Source organism: Cydia pomonella, chromosome 2 (genome assembly GCF_033807575.1).
Source record: "Cydia pomonella isolate Wapato2018A chromosome 2, ilCydPomo1, whole genome shotgun sequence".
Classification (NCBI taxonomy): Eukaryota; Metazoa; Arthropoda; class Insecta; order Lepidoptera; family Tortricidae; genus Cydia; species Cydia pomonella.
This window is the reverse complement of record NC_084704.1, coordinates 32,013,613-32,025,803: the sequence shown is the minus strand read 5'-3', so window position 1 is coordinate 32,025,803 and position 12,191 is coordinate 32,013,613. Positions and strand designations below refer to the sequence as shown.

The 12,191-nt window shown below is 35.8% G+C and overlaps 1 protein-coding gene across 1 annotated transcript in view; it reads left to right on the top strand.

Annotated features, from left to right (window-relative positions):
- The first annotated feature begins 10,306 nt into the window (after window positions 1–10,306).
- LOC133515367 (vesicular glutamate transporter 1) overlaps window positions 10,307–12,191 on the top strand; it is a 53,245-nt gene continuing 51,360 nt past the window's right edge. The window contains 1 exon segment of the mRNA XM_061847895.1: window positions 10,307–11,197. The gene's annotated coding sequence lies outside the window, so the exon portion shown is untranslated.

Genomic DNA, 12,191 nt, shown 5'->3' with positions numbered 1-12,191 from the left:
CTAAGAAAGATAATAATACACAATCATAATGACATTAATAAGATGGAGGTGTAAAGGCTCTCCAAGTGTCAAAGAATATCCGAAAAAATATCCTAAAGGTGATCCTAGAGTTATTTTTGATGATTACTTATAATATACTGTGCGCGAAACGTATGCTGCTTGATTAAGTATAAATTTAAGTAACTTAATCAAATAAGTTAATTACTCCTTCCTACCTTATTACCCTGGCTCTTCAATAGGAACAAAATCAAATCAAAACCACTTAAAATTTAATCGACACGAGCCTAAAGAATTTAATAAACTGTATAGATCTTATTTCCGACCGACTTCCCAATTTTCTATATTAAATCGTCGAAGCGGAGGTTGCCATGATACCTCAGAGAAGTTAATAAGTCATGAATAGCCTGAGTGAGGGGGACGGGGAGAGGTGCTTGGCTGGGGTGGGAGGGAGAGGGATGCACCCCAGGTGGCGCGGTGACACGCAATCGTGTGGAAAAAGGTTCGTTTGGAGGTGATGAGGTGTCTCTGCTGATGCGATTTTTGACACAAATGACTCTATTATCGATTCCACATTATAACAGAGTAGTTTACTAACAAAGTCGTTATTTGGCAGTTTTTCTATATCTGCATAAAACATTCCCTATTACCCGTGAAGTATGAAGAAATTGAGAGTGGAGATTACTAGTTTATGAAGGATTTTGTTAAATGCTACCGAAAATTTGATCGTATAAAGGATGACTCACGCTAGACCGGGGCGGGCCCGGGTCAAGGCGTCCGACACGTAATTTTCTATGACGGCTGATCGATGATCACGTGGTGCTTCCATAGAAAACGAAGCGTCGGAAGCTCCGGCCCGGCCCGGGCCCGGTCTAGCGTGAGTCATCCTTAATGATAAATATCGGCACTCCCCTCACATGAGATTGAGAATAAATGCAACACTAAGACAAAAAAACTATGATGTCATCTCGGTTACATTGGCTATAAAAATTCTCAGTCATATAGGGCAAACCGTCTATTACTGGCCACCTTCCAATAATTGGCCACGTTATACTAAAATGGTTAAATTAAGAATTCTACTTATATCTATATATTCACACAATTAAACCAAATAAATATATTTAAAACGGGTCACTCAGAATCTGCGCAGGTTCGCCATCGCGAGCTCCTGATGTCACTCCTTGGCACGGAGTGAAAGGTGTCGAGCGTTTTTCGTCTTAAAATACGTGAGTGGCCCGTTCATAATATATTTAATATATGTCTGTGTTTCATGAAAGCTTTGTTATTAAACCAAATAACATTAGTCCTGAAAATTTACTTGAATTGTGTGAATATTAAACAGAATCTTTTTGAGTATACGTTGGCTAGTTTTTAGAGGGTGACCAGGAACCACTTTACAGAAAACCGCAGCCAAAAAACACTAGACCCTACTCGTACTCATAGTGTTGTGTTCCTTCCGATGAGTAAGGTCCAGAGCTCAAAGAGGGTGCGGAGTGATAGGGTCGGCAACACGCATGTAACACCTCTGGAGCTGCAGGCGTCCATGGGCTACGGAGACTGCTTACCTCCAGGCGGTCCGTATGCTTGTTTGCCACCGACCGTTTCAAAATTAGACGCTTTACCATATTTTCCGTGTGTTAATGATACATTTTGTAAAGTGCAGCTGAAGTCTTGATCGAGCACTGGATGCGGCGTGCTCAGCACTTATCGGCCCTCCCCGCTCTGAAGAGTAAGTGGACCTCTTCAGGGCAAAACACGCAATAGCATCTATGTTACGTTTACGCATTATAGCAATATACATGTATTTATCTATATGTTAATTAAACATTGTGTAAAATGCAACGGAAGACTCTCAGCGCGTTAAACACTCATCGGGTGCTATCTCCGCTATTGAGAGCAAAAAGTACGACGCTTTAGGACAAAACATATTAAGGAATCTTTATTAGATTTACTTTTATGTTGGATTAGATTGTGCATTTTATCACTATTATATAATCCATTTTTTTTTAATTATTTTAGACCAGGTCAGCATCCTAAACCGGCGAGCGTGTTTGAGGAATGTTATGAAAGCGAAGGAAGCGAAAGTGGTATGACAGGATCGTTGCAAGTGGAAATCCGTGGTCTTTGCTTAACCCTCCGGGAAATAGGCGTGATTATGTTTATGTCCGTATGTAATTTATCACACCTTTTTTTAAACTAATGTACCTTTTAAACTAATTTATATATTTTATGTGTACCTATCAATGAAACATTGTGTAAAATACAAAGGAAGCCTTGATCCAGCACTGAATAAGGCGCGCTCAGCACTCGGCTCACCCGCTCTTGAGAGAAGTGCAACTCAACGGGACAAAACGCACGGATAGCATCGATGTTAAACTACCCAAATATTGAATGGCTAACAAGGTTGAACGGTGGATTTGGTACTTTAATCTATGCTTTTATGGAAAATTCGTCTATTTTACATAATTAAATATTAATCACCTTTGATACGGTGACAGATGTCATCTCAATACGATTTTGCGAGATCTTGCGTTTTAAGGTTATAAATTGTATGGAAATGACACCTGTCACCGTACATAAGCTGTTTGAAAAATAAAAAATAACATATGGTCATCCAAAACTCATATTCTTATAAGCTGTGATAAAAGAAGTGTCAAAGATGCATATAAATAATTTGAAAAGTCCTTTAAGAGTAGGTCGTTTTAACACTTTAAAAAAGTAGTAGTTTTAAAAGATCAGAATAAAAATAAACGATGCAGTCAAATTCAAAGCTTTCTCTTTTTTATAAAGTCTAAACGATATTAGATGCCATAAAATGCAATTAAAGAGGTGATCGGGCACTTTCGATCGCGTGCTCAGCTTTTATCAGCCCTCGGCGCTCTTGAGCGGTAAGTGTGGCTCAGGACACCCTCCCGCTGTATTTGCCATGTAGCCACACAGCTAAAGGCCACTTTTATGAATAACTATTTAAACATATGATAACCGAATTTCGTCTGATCTAGATAATACTTTTAGAGAGCTAATGAGCATATAAAAAAAATGCATAACAACATTATCTTTGTGCAGTAATATATATTATCCTCGGGCGAGAATATGTTTGTGCCATGCGCCACTTACTTCGGTTTACAGGAGAGCGAAAAGAAGCGAAAATACCTTTTTGTTCAAAAAGTTTTATATTTAAGAAATATTATGTTTCCTATTTACAGTACTATACAAATATTTTGAATATAGTGGTTATCATGAAATAATAGTACATTTCGATGCTAGTATGAATTTATAATGAAAGAATGACATTTCCGCACGTGTATCGAACGACGTTTTTTAATAGAGTTGCGAAAAAATAAAAAAACAACAAGTACTTTTTTATGCATGTTCTATAAGACAGAAACAATGGTAAATATAAAATATTATACTATTATTGACCTAAGTATCGTTACTTAAGATTATTTGTGTATCGTATATTTAAATTATATGAAGAGAATATCGAATGTTGCCTTTGGAAACTTAAAACATTCTTGCAGTAAGAAAAACGCCTCTTCTTTGACAGGCGTTTCGGTAGGTATTCCGTTCCATTCAGGCAACTTATTAAGAACGGTTTTTCAATATTCAATATTAAAAAATAAACGTGTTATAATGATGAAGAGGTAAGTATTAATATATGAAATATGCTTAAATGTATTATTTTTACATGAACAGTAGGTTTTTATGTTGATTACGACTTTTAAAGGAAACTAACATTAACACTCATCTATAAATAGTCATGAACTGGAACACGTGGAAAAGTAAAAAGCACTAGTTCGCGAAATCCAACTTTCCGCACACTAAACAGCTACGTAAAATAGCACTTTTTGAGCAACTGTATTAAAAAAATACTTTTAAACATCATTTGAAAAACAATTTTATCAGTAATTTTATTCAGCAAAAAAGAAAAATTCATGACCTATGTAACTCGGAGAATAATCTCTGCTATAATATTAACTATATATTCGTAAATGCGATGTATGCTATTTTGGAAATAGTCACTCTGTCTGTTACTTACCTCTTCACGTTTAAACCGTTGAACCGATTCGGATAGAATCTGGTATGGAGATAGTCTTAGGCCCGGGAGAGTACATGTATAGGGTAGTTTTTATCAATAAAGTCGCGGGAAGAAGCTAGTCATTTATGACGTACAAGTAAACATCTATTATATTACGTTTTATGATGCTAGCACGATATCGATCGGCACTTAACAGTGATCGACACTCGCGCTCACTCAGCGCTTATCGGCCCTTCAGCCGTCCTTACCGGTCCTTAGCAAGTAACCACTCTCCGTCCGATACCCCCGACATTACTGTATGGAATTCTTACGGAAATCTATTTTACAGTACAGAAAACATAGGAATTAGAGACATTCCACTACAACTCCTTAAAGACTACCTGCAAAATCGTACACAAAAAGTCAAAATTGGAACCCACATTAGTGAAGAAACTGATATAACTTTTGGTGTACCCCAGGGGAGTGTCCTTGGACCAACCCTATTTTTAATCTATATAAACCAGTTATGTAATATGCATATTAATAACGGACACATCTTTTCTTATGCTGATGACACTGCCATTGTATTCACTGGAGACACTTGGGAAGACGTGAAGCATTCTGCAGAACAAGGTTTGTCAGAAGTTGCCTGCTGGCTGCGCTCCCGTCTTCTTACGTTAAATACATCTAAAACAAACTATATTTGCTTTACAAACTACAATAGTACACAACCAGATCACCATTTTAATATAAAAATCCACACATGCAGCAACAACACGCAAAACTGTACATGCACTACTATAAATAAAGTTGAAAATGCTAAGTATCTAGGGATACTAGTCGACCAACGTCTAACGTGGCATTTGCACATAGAGCTCCTCATGAGCCGGGTCAGGAAGCTTATATGGGTCTTTAAAAACCTAAGGCACATTTGTACTTCACATCTTCTTCAACAAATATATGTAACCCTTGTTCAGTCAGTCATAAGTTATTGTATACCGGTCTGGGGGGGTGCTACCAAAACAAAATTTCTGGAACTCGAAAGAGCCCAGAGATCACTGCTAAAAGTTATGTTCTTCAAGCCGTTTAGATTTCCTACCATGGACCTATATAAACTTTCTGACGTATTATCTGTAAGGAAACTGTATATATTATTTACGACCTTAAAACTACACAAATCTGTACCATACACACCTACCACACAAAACAGAAGGAGAAGAAACAATATAATTCCAACAGTTCAAATAAACACAACATATGCGAGTAGACAATTTGTTTGTAAATCCGTTAAACTATATAATTCTATTAATAAACATTTAAATATATATCCACTATCACATTACGAAAGTAAAAGCATAATAACAAAATGGCTAAAATGTAAAAGTTACCTTGATATTGAGAACTTAATCCATAATGTTTTTGATATATAAATACACACATACACAAACACACAACAATTTATTCTCTCTTTAAGTTTAAATTTAAAATAACTACATTTGCTATTAACTGATAATGTTAATATTTTTTTGTTTTAATTTTATTCAAATTCTGTAATAATTTATTGTTGTTCATTTAGCAACTAAGGAAGAGCGGTGCCTCTTAATACAAGTATCTGTTACTTAAAAAGAGGTACCAACCCTGTATAATGAAAAGTGACACTTATAAGGAATAAACAATTTTATTATTTATTTATTTTTATTTATTATATGGTGCTATTTTTCGTACTAGTGCGTAAATTAGCACATTATGTAACTATGTCGAAGATTTAAAGGGTCATATGTACTGTAAATCGTTATACGATACATGAGCGAATAGGTAATTCGCAACTCGTGTCAATTTAAAATACTCCCTTCAGTCGTGTTTTGATTTATCGCCACTCGTTACGAATTTCCTATTTTTTGCAATTGTATCGTAAATAACTATTTTATTTCTCATGCTCTGAAAGCGAGTAGTTGTTGTTCTAAAAAGTGTGCAGAAAATGATATGTTTATGCTCTAGAACACTGTACTTTCTATTTATTGTAAGTACGTTTTTTTTTCTTTTTTAGAAATATAGAAATAGAAATAGAAATATTTATTTGCTTAAACATGGTAATTGCATACAGATGTCAAAAGTAAATTAATTTAGTATCACATTAATTTAGTATTACGATAAGCAATGAAATTAGTTTTAAATGGATTTAACTCCCCGAACTCCCCATTCCATAACTAACTATATTTTTAACTAAATTGTTTTTTGTCGATTCCGTATTTGGATATTTTCCAAAATGGCGGCGCCATGGTAGTTCACAAGGTCTACAGCTGTCAGAGCCATAAGTATTTATTTTTCAATAGCTTATTTCCCTTAAGAAATATATTAGACACTATTATAAGCAAAATTTTTCAATGCATATTCATTCATCGCTTTTAATAATTCGTCATTTCATATCTGCGCAAAAATTTCACTTTACGCGCTAGCGTAGAGAATAAATTGAAGTAATACGTATGTGATGGATTATTCTTTCACGGTATGAGCACAATAAATAAGATCTTTGCGAGCGGGCTTTCAAATTGCATTATTTTTCATATAACATAGTCGAAAGTCCCTATAATGTAATAAATTCAGTACCACTAAGTTCCCTACGCCCACCGCTTCATACGAATACGCAAATGTAGTTTAATGTTAACTCCATTTATTATGATGTGCATGAGCGGAGCCGTCAGCGTTTTTCGATCTAATTAACTAAATATTGCTGGTACTGAGCATGTTCACAACTGTCCAACTAACCTTAAAAATAAACTAGATTTTAAAGTAACGCTTTTAACAGTTCGTTATTTCATGTCCGCGTGAAAAATTTACTTTACGCTCTAGCGTAGTACAAAATTTAAATATGCGATGGAATACTCTTCCTCGGTATGAGTTAAATAAAGTACATTTTTGCGCGCAGGTTTCAAACGACAAAGGCAGCCTTTCCAAGTGACAACATTATTTTGCATAGTCAAAAGTCCCTTCCAAGTCATAAATTCAGTACCACTAAGTTCCCTACGCCCGCCGCGTCCTACGAATACGCAAATGCAGCTAAATGTTAACTCCATTCATTATGACGTGCATGAGCGGCGCCGTCAGCGGTTTCGGATCTATTTAACTGGATTGGGGCCGCCCCTGTCTGACGTTTTAGATTATAAAAGAATGCATTAATCAAGCTGAGGGTTGGATGCAGTTTGTCAAGCAAATCGTGGATTTTATGGGATATGTTTTAGGATTACTATTTGGATTTTAATGCTGGATTTGTTGAAACTATTGAAATCAGGAGAAACAAGAATAAAGTGTGTTCCAAGAACGAGTTTGTAAAATCGTAGTCTACTTAACCATCTAGTCGGTCAAGATTTTTATATTTTCCCGTCAAGATTAATCAAAAGTATTAGTTTCTAGTTTAAACCAAATATGATTTAATAAGTAGACACGATTTTATGTGAAGTAAACATTTTAAACAACATAATTTATTTTATTGGATTTCTTCAAATGAAACAAACAGGCTGTTCAACACTGGGACGCTTGTTCCAGTTGGACAGTCTGAAAATATCAACTGTGGGGGCGCTGTCAAACACTAGAACGGAACAATACTAAGACACTATTGCCAAAATAATAGTCATACGCAAATGGAATATTTAAATCCAGTTGTTTATCTTCTCTTACTTAATAGACACTTTTCGCCCCTCCTAAAACGTTTCCTCAGATAAGCCGATTCATTTTATTTAAGCGCGATTTTTCCACTGGCTTCCATCGCGCTCATAACGAGCGATGGGTCTTCCTTCATAAACCGCTGAATATCGAATAATATCGGCGGTGGCCGCTGGACCGCGGAAACTTCATTTGCGGGCTCCAGTGCCCGTGAAATGAACTGCTCCGCTATATCGATACGCCTGTCTATTCGTACAACGGGGTTGCATTTGTCTTTAAGCCCGTGAGCCCGTGCCTAGTGTTTTGATATTGAGATTTGTAACAGAACGGTATTTAATGTATTTTTTATTTAGTTTACAACTTATATTTTATTAAATATGTATTCGTGAGCAATAAAAAATGTTTTGGATGTAAGGGGCTCCCGCGATTTTCATCGTTATTTGATAAGTTTTGAGTCGTTACTCCTACATTTGCACTATAAATAGAGTTATGTGACAAATGACTATCGGTTCTTTAATCTTTTATCTTTATTCTGGTCTGCCGGAATATGAAAGAAATGAACACTTATTATTTATGATTTATTTAAATATTGTCAAAAAAAAAAAACGCTATTTCGTTCCCGGTTGCTGTGAAGGAATTTACATGTACGAAATACTCTTTCGAAATAACTCTAGTCTCTGACGTCTCTAAAAACTGGTCAGTGATTTTAATATTAAACTAATTAAAACAAAAGTTATGGTCACAAAACCAGTTTTTGGGCCTAAAATTGTTCAACTTTGATGCCAAATATCTCGAAGACATAAGTAAATATGAGATAATATATTGTACCACGATCGGAATAGAACAAACCTCTAAATCTCTGGGACAGGCCTGTAATTAGGTATGTATGTAAACTAAAAATGTTCTATTCCGATTGTGCTATTGTTTAAAGCCGTTGCTGTTAGTATGATAAGCTAAAAAAAAACATTAGAAAACTAAGGGATTCAGATCGAAGTTCATTGGCGCTAGGGAGCCTCTTAAACTAAAAAACGATATAGTACAGGCGTTTTCCCTAAAAAAACTTCAAATGTATAGTCCCATCTGAAAGAAAGCATGAATCTTGGCATGCATGTACCTTAAGTAGGTAAGAAAAAGCATAGAAGTAGAAACAATTTGTCAAGTGGTTTGTAGTCCCCCTTTTTTTCTACTTTTGCATCTTATTTTCCAGTTGATCGTTACATATAATGGTTCTATTACAAAACAATAGTAATTGTGAGAGTTTTATATAATTAGGGTCGTTTTGTTTGTAATCCTTGATACGAACTTTTGACACGGCTGACTGGTTTACGTTTTGCCAATTTTACAAGGTTTTATTGTCTGTATGTCACCTAACTTTGCGAGCTAAAGACTCACTGCCCATTATTACTCGATTAAGCTAAAACTTCACATACTTATGTAAGTTAAGCGACAATACAATACTTATTATGACACCATCAAGCTGATCTGATAATGGAGACCGGTGGCCATAGGAACTCTCTAATAAAACAACGCAACTTCATTGTTTTGTCTGAATCGTATCGATGAGTATTAGTTAACTGTTAAAAAAAAAACCTTTTTATTCAATCGTGATATAATACAGAGCTTTTCAGTCGAGTACCGTTTTTAAGCAACGAAGCTTGCTGAGTGAGTGAGTGAGAAATAAGAAAGCATAGAGTTCTCACTCCGTTCATCAGTTTTCTTATCAAAATGCTTTTTTTTTTTATACTACGTCGGTGCCAAACAAGCATACGGCCCGCCTGATGGTAAGCAGCCTCCGTAGCCTATGTACGCCTGCAACTCCAGAGGAGTTACATGCGCGTTGCCGACCCTAAACCCGCCCCCCCTCGTTGAGCTCCGGTAACCTTACTCACCGGCAGGAACACAACACTATGAGTAGGGTCTAGTGTTATTTGGCTGCTGTTTTCTGTAAGGTGGAGGTACTTCTCCAGTTGGGCTTTGCTCTAGATCTGGAATGACATCCACTGGCTGTGCCCTACCACACAAAGCGAGATGACATTCATTCAAATAGTAGATTTATCAATACCATTTCTTGACGCCAGATGTCTAGACTGTCGCGACTGACGAAAAGGGTCTTGCTCATCTATTTACAACTAATATTACAAGCAGAAGGAGATGAAAATAGAGTTCCAGTTTATCCGGTTACAGTATTAGCTGAAAATAGTTGAGCATTAGACTTTTCGTTCGTCGCGACATCTATTGTCAAGTAGTAGTACTGATAAATCCGCTACTTGACGCTAGATGTCGACTACGAAAATAATAAGCATTTTGGTAAGAAAACTGATGTATGGAAAAAAAGGAGTGTACAGGTTTTTAAAGGGTCGGCAACGCGCATGTAATACCTCTGGTATCTGACTGCTTACCATCAGGCAGGCCGTATGCTTGTTTACCTCCGTCGTGGTATATAAAAAAAATGGACTGAGCACTCTATGCTTACTTAATATTTGGACCCTTTTAAACGAAGTTAAGTTAATATCATAGAGAATTAATATCACACTTATTTAAAATAATGTTATTTTTCTAACACATATCGTTAAAACCGGAATAATCCATAAACTTTTAATTTTTCTTTAAAAATTGAAATAGAGAGAGACAATATTTGGACCCTTTTAAACGAAGTTAAGTTAATGTCTCTTTATTTCAATTAAAAAAAAATTAAAGTTTATGGATTATTCCGGTTTTAACGGTATGTGTTAGAAAGATAACATTATTTTAAATAAGTGTGATATTTTTTATTGTTTTCTGTATAATTGCGACCAGTAGCGAGGAAAATGTGTTTTCAACTTTGAGACTCTTGCTGCAGTACAAGATATGGGACTTAAAAAAATATAATGTTAATTGTATTTTTTAGGCTAGTCACACACGGGTAGGCCGCTTTGGACTCGTAGGTTTTATTCAGCTTTTTAAGTTAACTTGTTTGCCTCATTTTGGAACTTTTTTTTTATTATGAAGGTTTCGCTCCTCTAGAGCTTTCTTTAGACAATAGCTTAGGCAGTATATTATCAGTAGCTGCTTGTAAAGCAGTGGTTCTGGATTCAGATCTCCTCAAAGGCATTTAATTGTGTAATTATTAATAAGAATACTTGTTACTGAATTATGCATGTTTGTGTTTTATTTAGGTAGGTTAGTGACATTTTGACTGTAAGAATAATTTGTCAAACCGACAGTTTAAAATCAAAAACAATTCAAATGGTTTCCAAGAACTGCATAAAGCATTTCGTCCCCCCGCACTGCACTCATGTGGAAACATTGTCGGGGGTGCCTTTCGGAGGTTGCATGGTCCTCCTGAAAATTTCTGAAAATTTCAAAACCACGCCTCTTTTCCAGCTCCATCTGTGATTGGTGGGTCACTGTCTACGTACGTAGGCGCTAGGCCAATGGCGGCGGGGGCTACGCGCAGCCGTCCTGCTACGGCGTAGAGGCGCGCGGGGCGCTACGCCATCGACAGACGCTGCGTAGCTGCGAATACCGGGAACTGGAAGCTATGTAAGTTTTTTTTAATATTTAAATATTTTTTTTGTGCTATTCTCATTGTTGTTTATGCAGAGGGCTTTAAATGATGCACGAGAATATATTAAATATTGATTTTCGGGCCAGGGGTGGGGTTATACATATAGCTATATCTATGTATATCTCAAAGTTATGTAACACTGTCAAGCACTGATTCATTTTATATCTCTTAACAAGATTAATCTAAAGCCTGAAGTTCTTTAAATAATCTATGCAATCATTTAAAGGTTCAGAGCAATAATTGAATGTAAAATTTAAGTATTTATAATAATAAATAATAATAAATAAATATTATAGGACATTACTACACAAATTGACTAAGTCCCAGTAAGCTCAATAAGGCTTGTGTTGAGGGTTCTTAGACAACGATATATATAATATATAAATATTTATAAATACTTAAATACATAGAAAACACCCATGACTCAGGAACAAATATCCATGTTCATCACACAAATAAATGCCCTTACCAGGATTTGAACCCGGAACCATCAGCTTCGTAGGCAGGGTCACTACCCACTAGGCCAAACCGGTCGTCATAAAATTATGCTATTTATATAACAAGTGTTTTCTGCTTTGTAGCTAGTTAAGTGAGACATCAAGTCATAATTGGTACTCAGTAGGTTAAGGTATGCTCAGTTATTTCAAATATACTCTAATAGTATCTTGGTGAACCCAATAGTGAAAGTCCTAAAGTTGTATTTGCTTCATAAATCATATTATAAAAAGTCATGTCATCATATCACTTACCAAAGTTGTGATATCTGTCACGACAAACCAACATGATTTCTACCAAGTAATCAAGAAATCTATGATATAACATTGTCATGTGCACGTTTGACATACTTTGACAGCGCACGCTCAGTCAAATTAAGGGTTACACCTCGGAATAAGAGATGATAGATAACGGTCTCAAAGTTGCTCTAAAAGCTACTTTTAAGGATTCTTTGCATTCAAAATTAAAAGGGTT